The sequence below is a fragment of the Vulpes vulpes genome, chromosome 8, assembly GCF_048418805.1.
Source record: "Vulpes vulpes isolate BD-2025 chromosome 8, VulVul3, whole genome shotgun sequence".
NCBI lineage: Eukaryota > Metazoa > Chordata > Mammalia > Carnivora > Canidae > Vulpes > Vulpes vulpes.
The window spans coordinates 61,036,176-61,050,922 of record NC_132787.1 but is presented as its reverse complement, the minus strand read 5'-3'; the positions used below and the strand labels follow the sequence as shown (position 1 = coordinate 61,050,922).

The 14,747-nt window shown below is 36.5% G+C and overlaps 1 non-coding gene across 1 annotated transcript; it reads right to left on the bottom strand.

Moving 5' to 3' along the window:
- Positions 1 to 8,988: 8,988 nt before the first annotated feature.
- On the bottom strand, positions 8,989 to 9,178 carry LOC112916914 (U2 spliceosomal RNA). Its single transcript, XR_003234372.1, has one exon. It is a non-coding gene; the product is annotated as a U2 spliceosomal RNA (small nuclear RNA).
- Between the last annotated feature and the right edge of the window lie 5,569 nt (positions 9,179 to 14,747).

Here is a 14,747-nt window from a genome sequence, read left to right as displayed (position 1 = left end):
TTCCTCCATTTGGACCACCCTCCTCCCCTCCACAATAAACCACGCTCCCCCTCTCCTTCCAGACTCTGCACAACAGCACCTCCTTCTGGGAGCTTTCTTGATTATCAAGCCGGCATGCCAGGGAGCACAGAGCCAAATCTAGCTTCTCCCTTCTGTCCTCCCATTCCCTTTTTGTTGGGTTACATGGATTTTAGAGACAGGCAGATGTGGATTTGAACTCGGATGCCAACATTTAGTAGCTGTGTGAAATGGAGCAAATTACTGAACCTCTCTGAGCTTCACAATTGAAGAAATTCTCCCAATAAACGGTCATTACTATCATTGTTCATCTTCCGTCCTCTTGTCTCGGTCAGCTCCTTCTGTTCCCCCCATGGCTCCCAACAGGGCACTGCTTGCCTTCTAGTCCCCGACTGTCCATGTCTTCATGGCAGGTTCTGAAGAATTTTCCCTGCTAGTAGTAATCACAGGGGAAAAGAAGCAATATGCACAGAGGGAAGGGGGTTATGTAAAGGTTAAAACCCATTGTGATGGGGGCACAAAAGGACCCAGGTCCCCACTCTTGGTTCTGTTCTTGCTTCCCACGTGTTTCGTCTAAGCCCTGCTTGGAGGAGGCCCAGCCTTCCTCGTCTCTTCTGACCACACCCCATGTTCTCCCAAAGCAGCAAGCTGGAGGAGCTTGGCTTCCTCCAAAGCCTCCTGGAGGGGATCTCGTGAGGATCAATCTGTAAACGTGGGGGTTGGACCACAAAGATCTCCAAGGCCTTTTCTAGCTTGGGCGTGCTTTGCATCTGAGTCAACCATTTTTTGATTTAATGACTTCCAAATGTCTGCTTAGGAGAACTTGATTTTGCACCCGTGGTTGACACTGAGCACCATGCCACGTTGACCCAAGCACACCTGCAGGGCCCTGACGATGGACTCGGTGCCCTGCTCTTTCTGGAAGATCAGTACTTCATTCGAACCCAGTCCAGAGAGGTCCAAGACTGGGGAGACAGTGCAGGTTCAGACTCTGGTGGGAGAGGCATGCCTGGGCAGCAAGGTAGACTTCTTAGTCTTGTCATCACTCACCTCTGAGATGAGTGCTGCACCCACTATGATGGGAAGGCCCCATGCAGACCACTGCGACCTAAAATATACTCCCTGGGCCTGAGATCTATTAGTTCCCTTCTTTTGCGTTCTCCTCTATGGGTTCATCTCAAACCCAGCCTCGTCTGGGAAGGGCAGCACATTTTGTGCCATTCCCTGGGGGCTGGGTGAGTTTCTCATGCCCTCGCAGGCAGCCTGAGAACTCACAAGAGGCAGAAGGCTTTGGGGAAGGGCTCCAAGGAGGCCAAGGCTGGGGAGCAGACATTCAGACAGCCTGTACCGCGGTGCAGAGCCTGCCCACAGGCCTGGTGGATTAGAAGGGGTATTTGGTGAGTCCATAACCAGCCCGCAGCGGCGGGGAGCTTTGCTCAGACTTTGTAGACCATCCAATGGCCTCTTTCAAAACAGCATTTTGATGAGTTAAGTGTAAATGAATCAGAAACACATGGGTTGGATTTCCCTCCAAATGCAATGGGGTTTGAATACAGCTCAGGGAGGGAAGGGGGGTTCTGGGGAGGAGAGACGTGGCTTAATCAAACAGGTCTTTTCTCCTGTTAATGTTTGCCACCACTGCCTCAAGGCTCCTTGTCTCCTAGCATCTCACCCATCCCACCTCCAGTGGGGGAGACCTGGGTCCTTGCTTCCTGGGCTCAGCTGAGGACCCTGGGCCAGCCCTGCCGGCATCAGACTCAGGGGGAGCTGGCCTCACCCGGCCTCCCTCAGGCTGCTGTCCAGGATGCCTGGCAGAAGCGGCTGGAAGGCTTTTCTCTGGAGACAGCGCTTCACTGCTCATCCTAGACTTCTGAAGTGGGGTGACACAGAAGGAGAGTGAGCCAGAGAGAGTGCAGGGTGCCACACTTGGACTTACAGAGCCTAGACCTCAGTCTTAGAATGTCGAGTCTCATGAGGAGGCAACCTTTTAGACAAGACTAAGTCCTCATCAATGTAAATCACACGTGTTATTCTACTCTTATACACATCACACTCTTGCTGGAGAACACATTTGAAAAGTAGAGAGAGAAGCAAAATAACAAAATAAAAGCTGTCTGTAACTGCCACCCGAGGATGACTTGTTAATATTCTGGTTCAGCTGCTTCCAGGCCTACATGTGCTTTTCAAGAAATAGAGGTTTACTGTCACGCAGGATAGATACTAAAGTGTATCAGTTAGAACTCTGAGTCTAGAAGAGACTACCCGGGCTCCAATCTCAGCTCTATCACTTACTGCCTGTTACATCAAGTTTCTCGAGCTTGAGAACCCACAACTGATAACAACAACAACACAACAATAACAATATGGTATTTGCCAGAATTGAGTGGAATAATATTCATAAAGTCCTGAGATAAGTGTCCAATGCATAGGAGCTGTTCAATAGTTGTTAGCTCGTAGTGTTTCCATTTTGTATCCTATCTTCTTACCTATATGCCATCTGCTTCTTTTGTGATTAACATTCTCCATCACGTGATTGAATGGCTGCATTCTAAATGGTTATTCATCCAACCACTTCCTTTAAGTGTATGTTACAAATAACATGGTGATGGACATTTTTCTGCATCCTAAGGGGCTTTAAGCTGGAGCCTGAGTTTTTTCATTTAAGTTTCCTTTTGCATAAGTGATTTTGCATGGGAGAGAATTAACCTGGAGAATATTTATGTATGTGAATTTGCAGGGATACAGGGGATTCCTATTCCTAGAGTTTTGCCTTTTATACCATGTCTAATAAGTGGAATATAGTACGTGGTGTTTTGTGTCTGGCTTTTTTCATTTCGCAAATGCTTTTGAAATTCATTCATATTTTGCATGTGTCACTCTTGCATTCTTTTTTATAGCTGTGTACTATTCCATTATATGGCTATAACAATTTTCTTACCCATTTACCAGTTGACAGACCTTTGGATTATTTCTAATTTGGGCCAATTATTTTTTTAAAGCTTTTATTTATTCATGAGAGAGAGAGACAGAGACACAGGCAGAAGGAGAAGCAGGCTCCATGCAGGGAGCCCGACGTGGGACTCGATTCCTGGTCTCCAGGATCACACCCTGGGATGAAGGCAGGTGCTAAACCACTGAGCCACCTGGGCTACCCAATTTGGGCCAGTTATGATTAAAGCTCCTAAAAGTTTACCGATCAGTCACTGATGGACATATGTTTTCATTTTCTTGGGTAAATTCCTAGGAATCCAGAATCCCTGAATCATGTTTAGATGTTAACTGTATTTTTAATTTTATAAGAAGCTGCCACATTGTTTTCCTAGAGGCTGGACTATTTTGCATCTCTAGAAGCAATGTTTGAGAGTTCTGATCAATAACATTCTTCTGCGACACTTGGTAATGTTAGTTATTTTTTTAAAGATTGATTGATTGATTGATTGATTTTAGAGAGAGAGTGTGTATGTGCATGTGGGTGGGGCAGAGGAGGAGGGAGGGGGAGAGAGAATCTGAAGCAGATTGTGAACCACACTCGAGTGTGGAGCCTGATGCAGGGCTCAATCTCACCACCCTGAGATCATGACCTTAGCTGAAACCAAGAGGTAGATGTTTAACCAACTGAGCCACCCAGGTACCCCAGTAATGTTAATTTTTAAAATTTTTGCCATTCAGTAGGGGTGTAGTGATATCGCATTGTGGTTTTAACTTACATTTTCCTAATGATTAATGATACTGAGCCTGTTCTCATGTGCTTATTTGCCACCCATATATTTTCTCTGGCTCAGTGTTTAGATTATTTTCAAACACATTTTTAGATTAGGTTGTCTTCCTATTAAGTTATAAAAATTCTTTACAATTTTTGGATAAAAATTCTTTATCATATATATGTATACTGTAAATATTTTCTCCACACCTGCATTCTTTTTTCTTAAGAGTCTTTTGAAGAGCTGAATTTTTTAATTTGATGAAAGCCAATATTTATCATTTTTTTCTTTTGTGGATTATGTTTAAACTCATAGTTTAACAATTTTGTCCAATCCAATCACAAAGATTTTCTCCAGAGCTTTTCCCTAGAAGTTTTATAGTTCTATAATTTACATTTAGAGCTATGATATGTTGGAGTTAATTTTCATATGAAGTGAGATAGGGATTGAAGTTAGGTTTCGTTTTTGGGGTTTGTTTGTTTTTTTTTTTTTTTTTTTTTTTTTTGCATGTGGATGCCCAAGCATCTCAGCACCATTTGTTGAAATGTTATCTTTTTTCTAATGAATTATTTTTGATCCTTTGTCAAAAATCAATCAAATTCATGAGAGTCTATTTTGGATTTTATTATGTTCTATTAATCTATGTGTCTTTTTACCAATACTACCATTTTGATAATTATAGTTTTATATTAAGTCTTGAAATCAGATAGTATGAGTCTTTCAACTTTCTTTTCCAAAATTATTTTGGTTATTTCAGTTTTCCTTTGCTTTTTCATATATAGCTTAGGGGTACTTTGCCTATTTCTATCAAAAATCTCACTGGAATTTTTATTGCAATCTCACTGAAACCCTAAACCAATACAGGGAATATTTTTTAATTTTGGCAGTTTGACTAATATGTTTAGATTTTATTTGTTTCTTTTTAATATTTGTTTTTCCTCTGAGTTTCTTGGATCTGTGTTTGTTGTCCTTCAGTAATTTTGGAAAAGTTATCAGCCACTATATCTTCAAATATTTTTTTTTCCAAGTTTTCTCTCTTCTTTTGGGACTCCAATTTGATATTGTCCTACAGCTTTTGGGTCTTCTGGATTTTTAATACTTAAGTTTGGAAAATGTCTATTAAGCTGTCTTTAAGTTCAGTGATTCTTTTCTCTTCTGCATTTAGTCTATGGATAAACCTGCCAAAGGAATGCATCTCTAGCTCAGATATCACATCCCTCATCTGTAGTGTTTCTATTTGACTTTCCTATAGTTTTAACCTCAGTGTTGAAGTCCCCTTAGCATGTTGTCCACTTCTCCCATTAGGTCCTTTAAAATATTAATCACAATTATTTTAAAGTTCCTATTTGATCACTTTAATATCTGGGTAATCTCTGTGTCTAGTTCTGTTGACTGCCTTATCTCTTGACAATTTTTTTTTATTACTTTTTTGTGTTTCTTGTAAACTTTTGTTGAATGTTGTACATGGTGTGTAGAAAAATAGCAGAGACTGAGATAAATAGTACTTTTGCCCAGAGGTGGGCATGATTCTTTAATCTGTGTAGAGAGGTGTGTGGTCATTGAGTAGCTCAAGTTGATGTTTGAACTGAGTTTGAGTATCGTTTTTGCTATAGTTACTTTATCATGTCTTGCAAATTCCTCTAACAGTGGGCTGATACTATTTGGGCTAGATTTGATCTGATTTGATCTGATTTTCTACCTGATTGGTAGGCATTTTGTTTTGTTACTATATTTCTCATGTTTTTGTATCATGATTAATCTATGATTATGAAATCAACTGGATATAAAAATATCTTTCTATTCTCTGTAAAAGTTTATGTATCATGGAAATCCTCAATTCCATGAACATTTAAGTGATAAAACAGTCATTGTACCATATTTTGAGATAGTTCTCTATCAACCTTTTCAATTTGTTCCTTAATTATTGGTCTTTTAAGGCATTATATTTCTTGAATTTCTTATGGCAATTTGTATTTTCCAAGAAAATTATTTATTTTATTGAGTTCTTTTATTGACTGGATTTATGACCCTTGGTATGGCATGAGAAAGGAGGCCCTAGGTAGAGTCTCTGGGAGCACCAATATTAACGAGCAGAGGAGGAAGAAGTATTACAAAAGAGTGTAGGAAGGTGAATCCTGAGAAATGTGGAAAACTAGGAGTCTGTAAGAGTCTGAAAGCAAAGGAAGAGAGATTTTTTTCAAGATTGAAAGTAATCAAAGTTGGTTCATATTTCTTTGCCACATTAGGTAACTGAGAAAACTAGAAATTTATCCAGAATTTTTTGTTGTTGTTGTTGTTGTTGTTTTAAAATTTTTTTTATTTATTTATGATAGTCAGAGAGAGAGAGAGAGAGGCAGAGACATAGGCAGAGGGAGAAGCAGGCTCCAAGCACCGGGAGCCCGACATGGGATTCGATCCCAGGTCTCCAGGATCGAGCCCTAGGCCAAAGGCAGACGCCAAACTGCTGCGCCACCCAGGGATCCCTATCCAGAATTTTGAAGAAAAAAATGAGATTCAAGAATTCTATATATAAGGTAAGTTGTCATTTGTGTATTAAGACAACAGAAAACATTTTTATTTACATACATATTCAGGAAAAATATCACAGACCTATCTTCTATGGAAAAAAAACTTACTTAAGAATGTAATCCAATTAAGAAATAGATAAAATGAGAAAGTTCACAAATGAGAGAGTCACGTTATAAAAGAAACTGGTGACTATTGAAGCAATATGGACACAGAACTAAATTTAAACTATTGCAATTACTGTTGTGAAGTGGACTACTTTCTTAGTTACATTAAAAAATATATAAAAATGGAACACCTGGGTGGCTCAGCAGTTGAGCGTCTGCCTTCAGCTCAGGCTCAGGGCGTGATCCTGGAGTTCTGAGATCAAGTCCCACATCAGGCTCCTGCGGGGCCCTGCTTCTCCCTCTGCCTATGTCTCTGCCTCTCTCTCTGTGTCTCTCATGAATAAATAAATAAATCTTTAAATATATATATTTATATATATAACTGATAATGATAAAACTAAAGTAAAAATGTCAAATTATTTTGGCAAAAATTGAGAGGAGGAATTTAGAAGTATGATGTAAACATATACCAGTTCTTTATCTTTCATAGGGATATCTTAATAATACTCTTTTTAAAGCTATATTTTCCTGAGGTATAATTTACAATAAAATGCACATGTTTTAAGTGTATGGGCCAATGACTTTTGACAAATGTGTACAATCTCATAACCACCACTACAGTGAAGATAATTGACCTAGAAGTTTCACTTGTGCCTTTACCCAGTTAACCTCTGTCCTTTATCTCTGCTCCTGACCTCAGGAAACTATTAATTTGTTTTCTATTTCTCTAGATAGTATTTCTAGAGTTTAATATAAACACAATCATGTAATATATACTCTTCTGTACCTGGCTTCTATTCTAGTATAATATAATAAGCCTTGAAATCAAGTATTGTTAAGTCCTTCAATTTTGGTCCTCTTTCAAAATCATTTTGGCTATCCTAGTTCCTTTGCTTTTCCATATAAATTTTAGAATTAACTTGTCAATTTCTATTTAAAAGCCTACTGGAATTTTGATTGAGCTTGCAGCTAAATCTATAGATTGATTTGGGAAGAATATACATTTGAATGATCCTGAGTCTTCTGATACATGAATGTGATCTTTCCCTTCATTTACTTAAGTTAAAATTTTTTCTCAGCAGTGTTTTATATAGTTTAATTTTATCTCTAAATTATCCATATCTTTGATCCTATTGTAAGTAGTATTTTTAAAGGTTTAATTGCAAGTTGAGGAAGTTCCCTTCTATTTTAGTTTACTGAGAGCATTTATCATGAATAGGTGTTGGATTTTGTCAAATGCTTTTTCTACATCTAGTGATATGATCATGTGATTTTTCTTTTTCAGCCTATTGATATGATGGATTATGTTAATTGATTTTTGAATGTTGAACCAGCCTTGCATACTTGGGATAAATTCCACTTGATCATGGTGTATAATTCTTTTTGTACATTATTGGATTCAAGTTGCTAATATTTTGTTGAATATTTTGGCATCTATGTTCATGATATTTACCTGTAGTTTTCTTTCTTTTAATGTCTTTGTTCAGTTTGGGTACTAGGGAAATGCTAGCCTCAAAACATTACTTCTGAATTATTTCCCCTGCTTCTACCCTATGTAAGGGATTATAGAGAATGGGTATCTTTAGACGTTTGGTAGAAGTAAACAGTGAACCCATTTGGGCCTGATGCTTTCTGTTTTGGAAGATTATTAAATATCAATTCAATTTCATTAGTAGATATAGGCCTATTCAGATTGTTTATTTCTTCTTGTGTGAATTTTGGCAATTTGTACCTGTCAGGGAATTGGTCTGTTTCATCTAGGTTTCAAATTTGGGGGCATAGAGTCACTTGCACCATGTCTTTATTATCCTTTTAATATCTATGGGATCTATAGTGATATCCTTTCTTTCGTTTATGGTATTAGAAATTTGTGTCCTCTCCTTCTTTATTAGATAGCTTGGAGAGAGGCTTATTAATTTTATTGATCTTTTCAAACAGCTTTTGGTTATCTTGACTTTCTCTATTAATTTCCTGTTTTAAATTTTGTTGACTTCTGCTCCAATTCTTGGTATTTATTTTACTTCTGTTTATTTTTTATTTAATATGCTTGTCTTTTTTCAGTTTCTTAAGACAGAAACTTAGGTTATTGATTTTAGATCTTTCTTCTTTCCTAATGTATATAAATATCCCTCTAAGCACAGATTTCATCATATTTCACAAATTTTCATAAAAGCTGTATTTTCATTTTCATTTACTTCAAAATATTTTATATTTTACTTGAAATTTCTTCTTTGACTTATGTGTTATTTAGAAGTGTGTTGTTTAATTTCCATGTGCTTTGGTATTTTCCAGTTATCTGTTACCGGTTTCCAGTTAAATTCCATTGTGGTCTGAAAGCAGACACTATGATTTATATTCTTAAATTTGTTGAGGTGTGTTTTATGGCCCAGAATGTGGTCAGTCTTGGGTGGTCAGTCTTTCATGTAAGCCTGAGAAGAATACGTATTCTGTTATTGTTTGATGAAGGAGGGTATAGGTTTTTCTTAGATTTTAAAAAATATTTGATTCCTGGTTTGTGGAGAACTTCTAATCATGAATGGGAGTTGCATTATGTCAAGTGTTTTTCCTTATAGATTGAATGTTATTTATTATTTTTTACCTTTACTTTTATTTTCTTTCTTTATTTTTTAATAAGGTGGGGGTCCACCATTCCTAAAGGTACTGCAATATCAGGTTGATGCACAGGTTGGACAGAGCAAGCTCCTATTCCATCTCCCTGCTTCAAAAATCTATTTAATATATTGTCCCTGGAAAGATAATATATCAGACATTAAACTGATAAGAACAGATGCTGCACCTGATCTTAGCCAAAGGCTGAGAAATGATCACCTTTATTTTTAATATGATGAAATGTATTGATAGGATTTTTGAATGTTAAACCAACTTTGCACTCCTGGAAAATGCTTCACTCGGTCATGATTTATGTATGTATTACTAGACTCAATTTGCTAGTATTTTGTTAAGGATATTTTTTTAAGGATTTTTTTTTTTTTAATGTTCATGAAGGATATTGGTCTGTTATTTTTTCATCTTCCAATGTTTTTATATAGTTCAGCATTATCATAATACTGACTTCTTCCCCTATTTTAAGAAAGAGTTTATGTCAGATAAGTTTTTTTTTAATAGAAATAAATATAATTCATGAGTGAAGTCATGTGAGTCTGCAGTTTTATCTGTGGTACTATTTCTAATCACAAATTCAAATTTTGGAATTTTATTTATTGTGTATATAAATTTATTCATTTGGTGCAAATTATCATAAAATTACTGTCATAAACTAATTCCTAATATTATTTTATTACCTTTTAGTGTATATAGGATCTAAATGAACTCCCTGTTTTTTATTCCTAATATTGGTCATTTGTGTCTTCCTTTATTCTTGATAAATTTAGTTAGAGATTTCTAATTAAACAACATTCTTTTTAAAGAACCAACTTTTGTTTTCATTGATTTTCTTTTGTGTGTTTGTTTCCTATAACGTTTTTTGTTGCTCTTACCTTTATTTTTTTTCTAATAACTTTAGGCTTTTTTCTCTCTCTCTTTTTTTGGTAACTTCTTAGATGGGCTAATTATGTTATTAATTTGGGGCTTTTCTTTTTTTCTAGCATAAACAGTTAGTGGTATGAATTTACCTCTAAGTACTGCTGTAATTATATCCCACAACTTCAATAAACCCTTTTTTAATGGGTGAATAATATTTCACGATGAGAGATATATACATATATCTACATTGCATAGCATGTTTATACTAGATATGTTATATTAACAATATTATAATTATCCATTCATCCATTAAAGGACTTTTTAGATTGCTTCCATATCATGGCTATTGTGAATAATGCTGCAATGAACATGGGTGTGCAAATATTCAGATAAATACTGAAAAATGGGATTGCTGGATCATATGGTAGTTATAGTTTTAATTTTTTGAGGAATCATCATACGATTTCCTACAATGGCTGTATATATTTATATTCCTACCAATGGTGTATAAGGATTTCCCTTTCTTCACATACTAATATTTGTTATTTATTATTTTTTATAATAACCATGCTGACCTGTATGAAGTAACATCTTATTGTGGTTTTGATTTGTATTCCCCTGATGATTAGTGACATTGAGCACCTTTTCACATACCTGTTGGCCATTTGTATGTCCACCATCTTTTTATTTATTTTCTATTTGTCCCAGTTATTCATTTTTTTCTCCTTTGAATTTTTTTATTCTATTTTGCCTCCACCATTATTAGCTTCTTTGTTTTATTTTTAGAGATTAGAGAGTGCTATCGGTTTTTTTTAAGATTATTTATTTATTTATTTATTCATGAGAGACACAGAGAGACACACACACAGAGAGGCAGAGACACAGGCAGAGGGAGAAGCAGGCTCCATGCAGGGAGCCCAACGGGGGGACTCGATCCTGGGACCCCAGGACCACACCCTGCGCCCAAGGCAGCGCTAAACCGCTCAGCCACCCGGGCTGCCCTATCATGTTTTTTATATGTCTCTCGGTCTACCTTCAAATGGCATTGTACTGCCTTATGGAATACATTTAAGATACAGGTTTTCTTTAAATTTAAATTATGGAACATATTCATAATAGCTATTAAGAGGGTAAATAGTTAAATATTAAGTAATAATTACTTCACCTATACCATCTGGGTATTTTTCTATTGAATGATATTTCCACCTGATTATTGGTGACCCGTTTCTGCTCCTAATCATCTCGAGAAATTTTAGATTGGAGGTTGGACATTGTAAGTAATACATTCCTAAAACTCAGGATGTTGTTGTCTTTTTAAAAAAGCATTGGCCTTTGTTGTGGTGGGCAGCAAAGTTACCAATGATTTAGTTTGATCCTTTCAAGGCCTTTTTAAAAGCGTTTTTCTGGTGGGCTTTTAATTTTTTTAAGGATTTTATTTATTTATTCCTGAGAGACACACAGAGAGAGGCAGAGACATAGGTAGAGGGAGAATGGGATTCCCCACAGGAAGCCCGATGTGGGACTCAATCCCAGGACCCCAGGATCATGACTGAGCCAAAGGCAGACACTCAACCACTGAGCCACCTATGTGCCCCCTTTCTGGTGGGCTTTTAATCTATGATTTAGTCCTTCTGTTAATGTGTGATTCTTCTTTGGCTCTCTACTAAATGTACTACATGTTCAATAAGGACTCTTCCAGCCCTGGTTGAGATCTTAGAATTATTCACCTTCTGATTCACTGTTTATTCTTTTCCACTCTCATGGAGCTTTATTCTACACACAGCCATTTTAGTATTCATCAAAGACTCCTAAAAGGATTCCTATGCATATTTCTTAAGCTCTTTTTCTGAATAGTTTACTCTACCTGGGAATTCTTCCTCTCAATAGTTTAGCTGCCTCAGCATCCTTGAATTCCAATTCCTGTTTCCTCAACTCAGTGAGACTGCCATACACAGCTTGCGATTCTCTCTGTGTTCTGTGGTCCAGAAGGTGCCTCTAGGCAGAAAGCCAATTCAATCCCTCATTTGTTTGTTTGTTTGTCCTTCCTGAGCTACCTATTTTCTAATATCTGGAAGTGGTTATTTCATGCATTTTTCTAATTTCTAGTTGTTTAGGGTGGAAAAGGTAAGCTCCATCCCTATTAATCCATTATCACTGGAAGTAGGAGGGTAAGTGCTCTTTTACTTCTTGACTTGGGTAATTATAGACATATAGACTTAAATAAGTTGCATAAATTAGCTTTACTGATTTTCCTGATGTTTACTGCAAATATTACCAAAATACAGACGTTTCAACCTATGAAATAACCACTTAACATTTTGCGTTAACATGTCTTTGCAACTATTGTCTATCCTTAGAGACATTCATAGGTATGGGTTCATAACTTTAACTTTGTAGTGGATGATGAAGCCTTGGTAACTGGATAAATAAATAAAAATGAATAGTATAAATCTTGGAATAGAGTTAATAATGTTATCACTATTTATAAATAATATGATTACCTATTTAGAAGGCCCAAGAAGATAAACTAAAATGACTGGAAATAGTAATATTTTTCAAAATGAAAAAATTTAATGCCAATATTAACTACAATTGATTCTTGAATAACATGACGTTTAGGGGCACCAACCCCCATGTAGTAGAAAATCCACATATAACTTTTGACTTCCCCAAAACTTAACTACTAATAGCCTACTATTGACTGGAAGCCTTAGTGATAACATAATCAGTCAACTAACACATATTCTGTATTTATAGGTATTATATACTGTATTCTTACAATAAAATAAGCTAGAGAAAAGAAAAAGTTATTGAGAAAATCATAAGGAAAAGAAAAATACATTTATAGTACTATATACAAAAAGTCCAGACTAGTGCAGTTCAAACCTGTGTTGTTCAAGGATCAACTGCAATTAGAAAGTATAATGGGAAAAAGATCTTTATTTTAATAACAATGAATATATGCAATGTCACATAAACATGGAATTAGATTTATGGAAATATGTGGAAAAATTTGTATGAAGAAAATTAAAAAGCTCACTTGAATTCTTTAAATCACTAGTAAGAATATTATGTTCTTATTTAGGAATATTAAATACTAAATATTGTCTATTTCCCACATATTTAACTATAAATTATTTGTAATCTTCATCAAAATCCATATAGGATTTTTTAGAACTAGGCAGAATGTTTCTAAAAATCATTGAAAGAATAAAGTTTGATAAGATCCAGGGAATTTTTGAAAAAAAGAGAGTAATGAAATGGGAGTATCCTTACCAGATATTAAAATTTATAATAAAGTTACAATAATCACAATCGTATGGAACTAGTGCAGGAATAGACAAAACAGTTCAGTGAAACAAAAAGACAAAGCCCAGAACAAGTCCAAAAATATTCAGGAATGTATTGCAAAATAAGAGTGGCATTTTAAGTCAGTGGGGAATGGATGAATTTCTTCAATAAATACATTTGCATTTTCTATCTAATATATTTTGGGGCAGGGGATATCAGGAGTTAAAACATAATTTGTGTCAGAATAAATTCAGGTAGGTCAAAGGCTTAAATGTAAAATATGAAGCTTATTCAAAGGGTGGGAAACAGACACTCCTATATTTTTGGTGCACAGTAATTTGCATAACCCTTTGGAGGACAATTTGGCAATATCTTATATCAATATTTTAATAACAAAGAGATGACCATATACTTTAGCCCCACAATTCCTTTTTTATTAATTCATCTGGTATTTTATGTAGATATACTGGCCCATGTGCACAAATAAATATCCTTGGACAAGAATATTAATGGCAGTATTATTTATGATCGTGTAACAAAATATTAGAAGAGAACTTTTCTTGGTTCAGGACACCAAAGTAAATGTGCCACAGACCCCTTTCTTTCTATAGATTGATGAAGGAATTTGGCCAAGAATCTGTTCAATGATTCTTGAGCTCCTCAGCCACATCAAGGATGAAAACAAGGTCTGAGACTACAAGACTGGGGCTTGGAGGAGAGGATTCTTTAGAGAGCTGTTGCCTTTCTGGGTCTTCACTTCAACTTTGGGGGACCAGTAGGGAAGATTGCTATGGAGACTAGGAAGGAGAATTTCAAAGAACTTCTTGGGGAGCTTCAAAAGACTTTTCCAGGAGTGGGAGAAAAAGGAGACTGGTGCCTGCCCCAGTTTTGGGGGTGCTAAAATGGCCTGGGGTCAGGGGCTGACTCTTCTGAGAAACCCAGAAATCAGAGAAGGTCTGTCTTGCAGCTTTAGTCAAAACCCTGCAGTTGCAGCTGGGTTGGGATCAGAGAGTGTTAGGACAAGGGATATATGAGTGTTTCTGAAGTCAGATATGTACTGAAGACCAGCATAGGGTGTCCCTGGGCCTGATTCAATAGGGCTGCCCCATAGGCCAAGGAGAACTTGGTAGAACAAAGCTGGTAATGCCAAGAAAGGAGTCTAAAACAACAATTAGTAACAGGTCAGGAGAACTGCAGGGAAGAGCAACTTTCTAGAACACTTCCAACAATCACACATAGTTCCTTAAGAGAAGGAAGCAGCTGAGCCATCAGCTAGGGACAGAGAACTCAGAATCACCCAAACAATGATAACCATCACCTCATTCCTTTACCTTTACTCACCCTTTCCCCCATCTTGACTCTTGTGGGAAGTGAAATCTCAACTAACAGGGGAATCATGTAAGGAAGAGAGGCAGACAAAGGTCCCTTTCCTATGGCAATCTTCTTACCAGTAGCTAACAAGACACTAAGTCAAGTTCAGGGGTTTGATCTGTTACATGGAAATAAAGATTATAACTTCTGAACTGAGGCTGTATTTTTGACTGAAAATGAAAACCCATGAGAACAGCTAGTGTTTTCGAACAAAGGCAAGAGGTGTTATTCTAAAGAAATACTTCTGGAT